The sequence below is a fragment of the Larimichthys crocea genome, chromosome III (genome assembly GCF_000972845.2).
Source record: "Larimichthys crocea isolate SSNF chromosome III, L_crocea_2.0, whole genome shotgun sequence".
In the NCBI taxonomy this organism is placed as follows: domain Eukaryota; kingdom Metazoa; phylum Chordata; class Actinopteri; family Sciaenidae; genus Larimichthys; species Larimichthys crocea.
The window spans coordinates 19,037,370-19,048,513 of record NC_040013.1 but is presented as its reverse complement, the minus strand read 5'-3'; positions in this window follow the sequence as shown (position 1 = coordinate 19,048,513).

Below are 11,144 nucleotides of genomic sequence, written 5' to 3'. Positions count from 1 at the left end.
TTTCTTTTGATGTTAACCTTTGAAGTGATATTACTGTTTTTGCAGCAACATATAAGCTGCACAATATGTCTTGTGTTGAGACATGTTTCTTAAAAGTGTTCGTAGATCTCCTCAGGGATGTAAAATGACACATTGTACATGATTAAGTCAGATTTATAGATGAATGCTTTTTGATAGTTGAACTCTTTTACCTAGCAGCAAATGTATATTTGCAGTTTACGGAAATATCTTCTAGCGGCTATGATATCTATTTCCAGGAATAACAAACAGGCCAGTTGGGGGGCTAAAAAAATATTTAAGGTTAGATATCAGAGTCTGCCTATATATGATGCAAGGGCTAACTAACTCCCCATTACATGAAGTTATTAACATCAGTTGCGTGAACATAGATTTGTGGCTGACTAGCCTGCAGTTCACCAGGCAGTATTATCTCTAACAATTTCAACTTGGCTAAAACTTGCATAGAAAAACAGCAAAAAAGTACTTACGTGTCTTGTTGAGCATAATTCATAGAGGACTCCAGACACAAGTGATCGCAGCTGTGTGTGCATACCTGTGTGTGAAGAGGGGTTGTAATGGGAGTTTCACCCCACAGGGAGAATAAAAGCTTTGCAAAATGTATTTTGTGTTTTTCTTACTTTGATACTTCTATTACACTTTACTTAGCGCCAGCAATGAAATGTTATAATGATGCATGAATGATTATAGATGCATCAATAAGTGCTTCACTTTATTAACACATACAGTGATATCTCATGACACTGCATGGACTGTTAGCATACTATAAGCTCTTACTACAGTTGATTGTTGAAGTGTGTGCATAGGTAAGTATAGATAGATGTATGTATTACAACACAAAACATGCACAAGGCAGATGTGTTTAAAGTTTGTACAGTATAAATAAAACTGAATAGGTAGTCATAATGTGTTATACGCCCCATCAGTTTATAACCAGTGAAGAGCATGGCAGAAGTTATAATTCGTCAAAATCACAATTATAATGTTTCACGTCTGTTGACAGAGTGCATCAGAAAGCATTATGTGTGTTTATGAATGTAGTCATGAAGCATTATGCACCTCCACAACGCACTAAAGATCTAGCCTTCAGAATAAGTGTTCATGAAAGGTTTTCTGGCCTCATAGGTTTTCTTTTTTATTCTTTGGGTGTTCAGTGCATCAAGCTGAGCCAAGCATTTTTTTAATCATCTGTACTGTACCTCTTCCTATCTTGACCTTTTGTATTCCCATTTTAAATTTTGCTATGGGTGGATGCATCTTAAGATGTCTAAGCATAAACACAGAAAATTGCAGTTTTACTCAGATATTATAGTTTCAGAGTACCTGAGAAAACAGTTTTTTTAACCATTCCTAAAGATATGTGCAGGGGAGTCTATTTTGAGCTTATCCTATTAAAATTCTCATGTTGTACAGTATATCCAGCAATGTCACTTTTCATTTGACTGCTACTGTTTCATGGGGATTTGTGCAATCAATAGTGTGCTGTAAAGCTTACTATGTTCATTAAACAAATCTCGGCAATTTCTTGTCCCTCTTTCTCTAAAGGATCTCTTTGCCTACATCAGAAACACCAGGGGTATACTGCAAGCTCTCTGCAGCCCTGATTTGTTTTTTCACCATGGCATTTTCATTTGACTCATCAGGATTCTTCCTGGCAGGATTAAAAAAAAAAAAAAACCTGTTCAGCTTGCTTTGTTTTATTGCCGTAATTTAATTTTTAGGTTATCTTCTCCATCATGATTTAATCAATGCCTAATTTAAATTAAAGCACAAAAGGATCTGTTCGCTTTCCATTTTCCTTTGAGCCGAGCTCAGCAACGAAACGAGCAGCACCCGATTTGGAAATAAGGATGTTTACTGTTTGAGTAATGTAACTGCTTTGCACAAACAGGTAACTATGGCAGGGGAGTACTGTTACTTTAAGAAGAAAAAAAAAACATTCATTTAGTCTATATCTCAGTCTGTGCATAATATTGCATAATGAAAGTGAGGCTTATAGGGAATCAATCTAAACTTGCACAGTGTCATTATTCTACATCTTTTACACTTTGCAATCAACATTTACTTTATAATAATAATAATAAAAAGTGAAGAAGTGGTTCCCTTCATTCCTATGGGACACGAATTGTGTGAGTAGTGAGGTTAAGAAAAATAATTTCCAAATTAGTCCATTAATCCAAAAAGGCCCAGATTCTGACTTATGTTTGTTAGTTACCCTGAATGATATGTCTAAGTTAGTGTGAACTATTTTACATAGAGAGTTCTTAAATTTTGCCTGGAGATGTTGGTAAACACAAAATAACAGATGAGGAAGTCAACACCGTTGCATTGATTTTTTTTAAATGAAATTTTGAAGGAGGCAGCTGTATTTCTGATGAATTTGATTTCACAATAGTTGATTTTACAATTTTGCTGGAGTAAACACAGAGGCAGCAGAGTGGCATGACTGTGTGTCATGTGGAGAGGGCCTGGATCGATGTCGGTAGCACCTGCTCTAATGAAGTGTTCAATAAGAACGTATTGAATGATGGCAAGTCTCATTTTTGATATGATCAAAGTCTTTATGATCTCAGATGTTTATTAACTTCTATTATCATTTTCTTGAATTATGCTGTCAATATATAGATCAGCTGCAGTAAACATTTAACAGGCTGCTTTTTTTCTCTACACTGTTTCTCCAAAGTTACAGAGAAGCTCCTGGATTTACTCTTGTCCTCTATCACTTTTCTCTGGTACGTAAGTCTTTCATATTGAACAAATTATTCACATTCAAAAGCTTGGATTTCTTGTTTCTGACTACGACGTGGCAGATGAGTATGGAATACAGCTCCCTAATTAAACTGTGCACACCAGATTATTCTTTTTATTCTTTTATCGCAGAACATGCGAGCTGGGGCTGTTGCTCACCTTCACTGTTTCCAGAAACAGGTTCCTTGTTTGAACTGCAGATTACCAAAGACTGGTCATTCAAATCTATGGTATTGTATTTGGAGAGAGTTATCATGTTTGTTGATTTTAATATTCACAATGTTTCTTGCAGCTTTGCAGCAGAATTTCTTAATGTTACTAATGTTTAAATTTTACTCAACATGTACAGTATCAGGTCCTGCACACATTAGGGGTTATACATACCCAAGCACAGTATTGTCTTCTCATACTGATGTTGATAGTCTGGTCCATTCCTTCGAAACATTGCTGCGCAGTAGTGAAATGACTCCTAGGAAAATGAGACTTGTTCCCGCCATCAATTCATCCCCATGGTTAAATGACACCATTTGTTGTTCCCAGCGTAAATGTTGGAGGGTAGAGCGACTAGGGAAATTGACCAAGCTCGAAGTTTATCGCCTTTATTTTAAAGAACTCATGACTGGATTCAACAACATGGTTAAGGATGCAAGGGCTTCTTACTCTGCAAACCTCCAGTAAATATAATCCTAAAGTCCAAATGAGACTTGTTCCCGCCATCAATTCATCCCCATGGTTAAATGACACCATTTGTTGTTCCCAGCGTAAATGTTGGAGGGTAGAGCGACTGGGGAAATTGACCAAGCTCGAAGTTTATCGCTTTTATTTTAAAGAACTTATGACTGGATTCAACAACATGGTTAAGGATGCAAGGACTGCAGTAACTTTCTCTCTTTCTGTATTTGGGTCTGTTGTTCCATGTCTAGTCTTGACCATATATAGTTCTCTGTAATCTGGTTGTGTCCTCATCTCAATTTAAACATGCACTTGTTCAGCCTAATCTTGATGCATCCATTCCCAAAAACTATAGTACTATACCTAGGCTGCATTTTATATTAAAATAAATAAAATGAAGAAAGATGTTGCCAAACAGCTCACTACTTTATTGTCTGCATACAACATTCTAGAAACATTAAACAGCTAAAACAGCTTTTCTCCAATGACATAATGCATTGTGACATAATACTCTGTCCAGATGGCTATGGGCTAGTGTTTGACCGGGTAGACAAGAAGAACAAACATCATCCTATGATCACTGATAAGTGGACAACTTACTGTTTCTGAGTTTTGCACATAATGTATATTCTGTTCATCATCACCACCTCCTAAGGAACTGGAACCCGGTCCGGGAGGCATAGAAGAAATTTGGGGGACTACCTTACTAAAGTTTTGACAGCTTGATAGTTGTGGCAGCTGGGTATGTCATCTTGCCTCTCAGTGTTAAATCGTGGATGTTAAATATTAAATTAACTTGTTTGCTGAGGTACTTATTAACTACCTGGAGACTGAGCAGATTTAATTAAACTACTTATTATTGATTATACATGCAGACATACTTTCTTTCCTGAGTTAGGATTCTCTCTATTCTTTTGGTTATATTTATTTCTTTGGTTTTAGCAACATTCACTTGCCCTTTTCCTCTCTGTAGACACATCTGGTTTTGTGTTGCTACCTTTTCCTTAAAGAAGCTTGTGTGCAATATATCAAGAGAAAGAATTATCAGTCTAAGCAAAAGCTCTTACACTTTGTCACAGACATTTACTGAAGGTGTCTTGGAGAAGATGCAGCCTATTGATCTTAAACAAACATCTTGAGTTTTGCCTCTGGGTTTCAGCGGAAACACAAATTAGACAAGTGACAAACCAGATGAAACAGTGACAAACGAGGTAACAAACCACAAACACTCATCACACGCAGAGTTTTTGACAGTCGGAGGAAGGACATGAAGTATTGTTCATTATAACGTTTTTTTCTGTGGACAGTGCAATAACTGAGAGTTGTAATAGTAGGTGTAAGCCATGGTCAAACATACAAGCCGTTTCAACTGCAGGCTTGGAAAGGGGTTTGTTGTCCTTCCACATGCAATCAAATATCACGTAAAAAATGTTTGTTTTTTTCAATTTATTTTTCATTTCATGTGTATCCAGTGGCACACAAAGTAAATTTAATTAACCAGAAAGTTAACCAGAGATTATTCAGTACCACAGCCAAGGTGCTGTCATTAGTTTAAAGTTTAAAGTGCTGCCTTTTATGCTGATTTTTTTATCCTGCTTTATTTGTGCTTATTTTAATTCTCTGGAAGTAATGACATAAGTACCAGGTGATCTGAGGCCTGGAGCAATCATTAGTTACTCAATGATCATTGGAAATTATTCAAATTAAACTGATAATTTGAATAAGTAATTAAACTAGAAGGTACTTATAGAGCACATACCCCCACAGGATGAACAAACCTCCTATTTCTTATTATACTTTTTTATTTAATATCTTTCTTTATACAGCACCTTATTGCCTGTAGCAAGCTGCGTTTTCTATTTTTTATCCCCACCTACAATACAGAACTGAACTTAATGTATCTGGATCTTTTTTTATGTATGTACAGTAACTCATGAGAAAACACTTAAAATGTCAGAAAAAAAGTAGAGTAACAAACAAACAAACAAAAAAAAGGACTAAAAATAATGAAGCTGCAGACACATTGCCTATTTGCACAGATGATACTTGAATTTAAGATATGAGATACTTGAGAAAAACCGCTTACTTTAATCTCCTGTTTACTGAAAACAGCACTGGGATTCACACTTTAGTCATTTTGGGTGAGCAGAGTAGAGAGGATTAGACAACGGCAGTGAATTATATTACAACATATTCTATTTGAAGACACACTATAGAAAACTGAAATATAGTTGCATACTTTTAAAGTTTACTGCTTAGACTCTATCTTGTGAAATCACTCATTGTGAAAAAAACTGATTTTTTTCCCCTTTAGGTTTACCAATAAAGAGCACCATCACATTGCTTTAGTGGTCTTTCTGCATGACATACTGCAGGAATCCTGTACCACTTGAGAAGCCATCTGTGTATGGATTGATTATTTTAGCCCAAGAGATAATGAACATCAACAGGGAACTCTATGGAGAAACGGTTGCCTTTCCAAAAATCAACATTTTGTTTCTCTTTGTGTCTCCCTCTTGCAAAATATCGATTAGAGCAACTGTGTCTTACCCCTGGGATCCCTTTGTGTTTGTGTGCATTTGTGCACAAGCACATATGTACAGTATGTAAAGGTGGTCAACACTCAACACAACACTTACATAAAAGATTGCTTTTCTTTCCTGAGTCCTTTGCTTACCTGACCCTGTGAGTATATTGACAGTACAAATACATGACTGTGGGGAGCTGAGGCTCATTTACTCACTGCGTTGCTGTAGTTATGTAGTCTGAATGCATCACAACAGGATGAAACACTGACAACACATTTACACTGTCAGTTCATTCAAAACTGTTGGGATGTGACAGAATACAATGACATTTTGAATGTTTTATACAACTTGTCCTTCAAACTTAACTCAAGGAAAAGGTGACAGTTCAAAAACAGCATTTTGATGCATCTGAAATGTGAGGATTTGCTGCTTTTCTCTGTATAATATAACTGTGAATTAAAAATCCTTGGGTGACAAAACATTTTGAAGACATCATCATAAAATGCGTTCCGAGAAATGTAATTTTTCACTATTATCTGACATTTTATACCAAACGAAGAATTGGAAATTATTTTCTCTGACGTTTAGCTTACAACAAGATTTCAACTATAGGAGAAAACAGATTTGATTAGACTGTGGCTTTTCTGGAGCTTTAATGTGTCCCAGAGAAAATAAACATAATGCTTTCGGTGGGTTGTTGGTGTTTCTTGGCCAGACAAACGGCCACAACCCCACTGTAAGTAACAGCAAATGAACACTGCTTGAATCACATCATCAACATTATGGTCAAGTAAGGTCCTCCATCAAATAAAGGTGGGCTATGTTACGTCACAGCTAAACTAATCACATGGGTATCATAATTTCCATTCATTAAAGGCGACAGATTGCTCCTATGGAACAGGAATCTTTAGGTGAAGGGTAAATTTGCCACTGTCTTTTCTTGGATGTCTTTCAGCTTGTATATATATTTTTATTTTTACATCTTTTACTTATATTTTATATTTCATGTTTATTGCTGTTTGCACCGGGATAAGAGGGATTCTCTCAATTCTCTGTACTGTATGTCCTTTACATATGGCAGCATTGATAATAAAGTTGACTTGAACTTGAATTTGAAATCATGGAAGAACTTTTTACAGTAAATATGTTCTGGCACTGTCACTGGCTGCAGATGAAGAAATGCTTTCTCTTACAGTCTATGGTTTGCAAGATTAATACTTGGAAACCTGCTATCAGGAAGATATGCTTAGCAGGCTTTACATTTTGCTATACCTTCCAACTTGATGTGGGGGTACATTGGTGTAAATGTCATTGTTGACAAAACAGCAGGCACACTGGATAGACAAAAATGGAGAAGTTTCTTTTGTTTGACTGACAGGCAAAGAGGAGATATGGCATGAGGCTTCACTGACCTGACAATGCTTGCAGCGACAAGCTGAACTTTCACAGAGAGAAACAAACATGGAAGAAAGCGCACACAGAAATAATAATAATAATTTAAAAAACACAGTTGTATTATGCTTTTACACTAGAGAAAAGCCTCTACTGATGTGATGTGTTGGTCCCCCAAAGAATCAGTACAGCTAGAATACATTTTAGACAGCTCATTGATTCAAATCAGTAACTCATTATGCATTTAATGCAGGAATACAGTGGAGCCAAAACTCATTGAATGCAATGCACAGTCATCTGTTATTTATGCAGTTCATCACAGATATTAAAACCTTGTATTGTTTGTACAATTTTGCATCCCTCATGATGATACAGTAATTTATAGACGACAGCGCTGTTGAGTCAGAAACAATCCCCATGCTTCACGAATGACCTTTATAATTGTATATTCTATTCTATTTAATTCTCATTAACTAGTGCTACAGTAATTGCTTTAACTCATCAGATTAGACACGGTACACCTCCTCTCATCCTTGTGGTAAGACTGAGCGGCTGTTGTTAACGCAGATAAGAAGCGTGATACCGAGTGACAGGATCGGCTCAAATCATATACACAGGCATATACATGTGTTTGAATTGGCTAGATGGGGGCTGCTTGTTACACTCCTCACCTGTGACAGTTACTGTATGCCTACAGCACATGGGAGGGACACTCCCACTCTCTGTCTCTCTCCGTACACATAGATTCACAAACACCTCAGTTATCTGGTTTGTTACAGTGTTGCAGTCACACAGGGATGCTCCACTTTTGCTGGTAGCTGTTGTTATAGCAGAGATTGGTTTGCATTGTAATGCATTTTTCATGAGAATAACTATGAGATGTACCATCTGCGCTTCTTCTTTGCCTGTTGTTGTTGTTGTTTGTATGCAGCATGTAACAAAACAGTGATTACTGGTATCATACACGGAAAGTTCCTTGATACATATTCAGTGTAAAACACTGAGAACAGTCATGAAATGTGAAACATTGTAGCTTTGCTCATTGGTGGAATTCTTACATTATGTTGAGCCAGGCAAGCAGCTCTTCCAAAACCATTGCAGTACTAGAAAGAGTGCATACCCCTGCCAAGCTGCACAGCTCTCTAGATTTGTTGTTGTAATAATAGCACATTTGGAGGAAGTGCAATGTTAGAAAAAAAAAGCAGAAAAACTTCAGTTACCGAACATGAATCATTTGCATTTCATGGGCCATGGCCAAACTTTTCACTAACTTGCATCAACATCTGTTACAACATTTCTCGAATACCCGGCTAACTAGCGAATTGACAAACAAACAGAACTGCAAACATAACCTCAGTGGCAGAGGTAATTACACTGAATTTATAAGTGAGGCAGGAGATCCTAATCAGTTTGTCAGCCTTAATAAGACCTTGCTCCCGCTGTGAAGAAGTAATCTACTGGAAACTGATTTGACTGATGAACCTCCAAATAAACCACCAAGCCAGTGAATCCATCACATTATACAGAACATTATCCCAGTGTTATTATGGTGATCACAGAGGTTACAGTACAGAACCTGTCTGTCATATTTCTGGCAGGCTAGTCAGTGATGATATTACACTATAAATGATTTATGATACAGGTACTGGCATCAGGTAGTGGTGAAATTAAGTAGGTTGCAATGAGCTCTGCAAGTTACATTTTGCTGGTCTTAAATAAAAAAGCAAGGCACAATTTTAAATTAAACGCAAAAACCAAAAAAATAAAATAAAAATGTATTAAATGATGCATTTCATTGCACTATTACACAGCACTTTAATATCCTTCTTGTGAAGGTCACTCAAAAGTGATATAATTTTTCTTCCAAATTCAATGTCATAATAACCAATTTCCATCTGATGACTTCACGCAACATAAACTGCAAAACATTGTGGCTTGATCACAATGAGATAAAAGGTGGAGTTAGGATTGAAGATGAGGGCCAGATGACATTGTGATATTTAGAATAGCATGACACCCACAAATCTCCCCTTTATTGCTTAAAGGATAAAATAAAAAAAAACACAAAAAAAAAAAACCCACATTGGATATTGGGGCTATGATTTGAATTTGCTAATGATTATTGTTTAAACCCCCATAATGTAGGGCACACTGACAGAGGTTTCACAAATTAAAAGAAAGCTGAATGTGCAGTACGACACGATAAACATGCAGTAAAGGGACCATCTGCCCATATGGTTGGCAATTACATTACAGCTCCAGCTCTATAATGGTGATTGAGTGAGAAAGAGCAATAGATACACCATGCATGACAGGTAAATGTCCCATGTGGTCTGCATGTTTTTACAGAATCATCTGTAGTAACGTAGAGCTTTCGTCTTTCGATCTCATCTTTCGACGAAAGACGTCTTTCGAACAACTGTTTGAGTTGAATGTTTCTGTGCATATATGTATAGTGTCACGTGGCAAACCGTGATAATTGTTTTGCACAGAGAACAGTGGCCCTTGTCCTGGCAGCGTTACACAGGAAGGCCATCTGCAGCCCACATGTCAGAGAGCAGCGGCCAACATGGTGGCAGATAATTGGTGAGGGAGGAGGGCTGGAGCATGAGCCAGGGTCTAAACCCACTGAAATCAATTTGTAAGAGGTGGACTAACAAAAAAGCCATGAACACATCTGTGTGCATGTGCGCAGACTCATAGATGTGGGTACATACCCCACATGTATGAGTCCACGCACATTACCATTTACATATCCTCCATGTATTTTGCATTATATGGGAGAACCCTTTAGATAGATTCACTGCCAGTGAAGCTCTCTGAGTTATTCATGGCTCCCGAGGGGGGGCCATCATTCTTATATATTTCACTGCACCATTTGCTTCTATTTAATCACTCATGTGAGATAATGACAAAAGTCAATATGTAAAAAGAAACGCGAAACACTACTGTAGCAGGACTGTTAACTCAACAGTGCCATGTACAATGCTTTAAGATTTAAGAAAGCATTCGCATGAAGTGTTTATTGTGTGAGTCAGAGTAACAATAAATGATTGATTACCCATGCCTTGCTGAAATAGACGACTCATATCTTGTCCAAGGTGTTTTTCTTTTATGCAAGCGGTCAATTTATTGGTTGACGTTTTTCAAACACTACACATTTGTTTTTGAGGCAATATTCTCCAACATCGCATTGTGTAACGTTGCCCCAAAAATATCCAGAAACACACACACACACACACACACACACACACACACACACACACACACAAACCGGCGTACACACCAAAGGCTATCACATACTGAATGACAGACAATCTGTCAAAACTTGCGAACATCTCATTTGTCTGGGAATTAAAACGGGAAGACAGCTGAGGAATCTCAGACAGCAATCTATTCCTCAGACAATATGCTTGCACCACTTGTATGAGCCAAATGATTATTTACAGCCTGCTGTCAGCACAGAACGTATGAATAAATTCATGTGAGTGGTTTGGACTGCATGAGGCGCAAGAATCAGCTTGCACGTCTTCCAAGCATGAATTTGAGTTATTGATTCACAGATGAGAATCGTATTCTGTATTCTCATCTGCCACTGATCCAATTACAAGAGAAAACACTGGTTGTATTATTTAGTATTTTTGGTTTTATTTTGTATCTTTCATGTCATTAATTCTTTTTAATTCATATCTAAACTGGAAAACATAGGTTTCTTTGAAAATGCACGTCAATATAGAACTTCTATCATTTACAAAATCTTTGATTACGCCTCCCTTGATCAGTTTC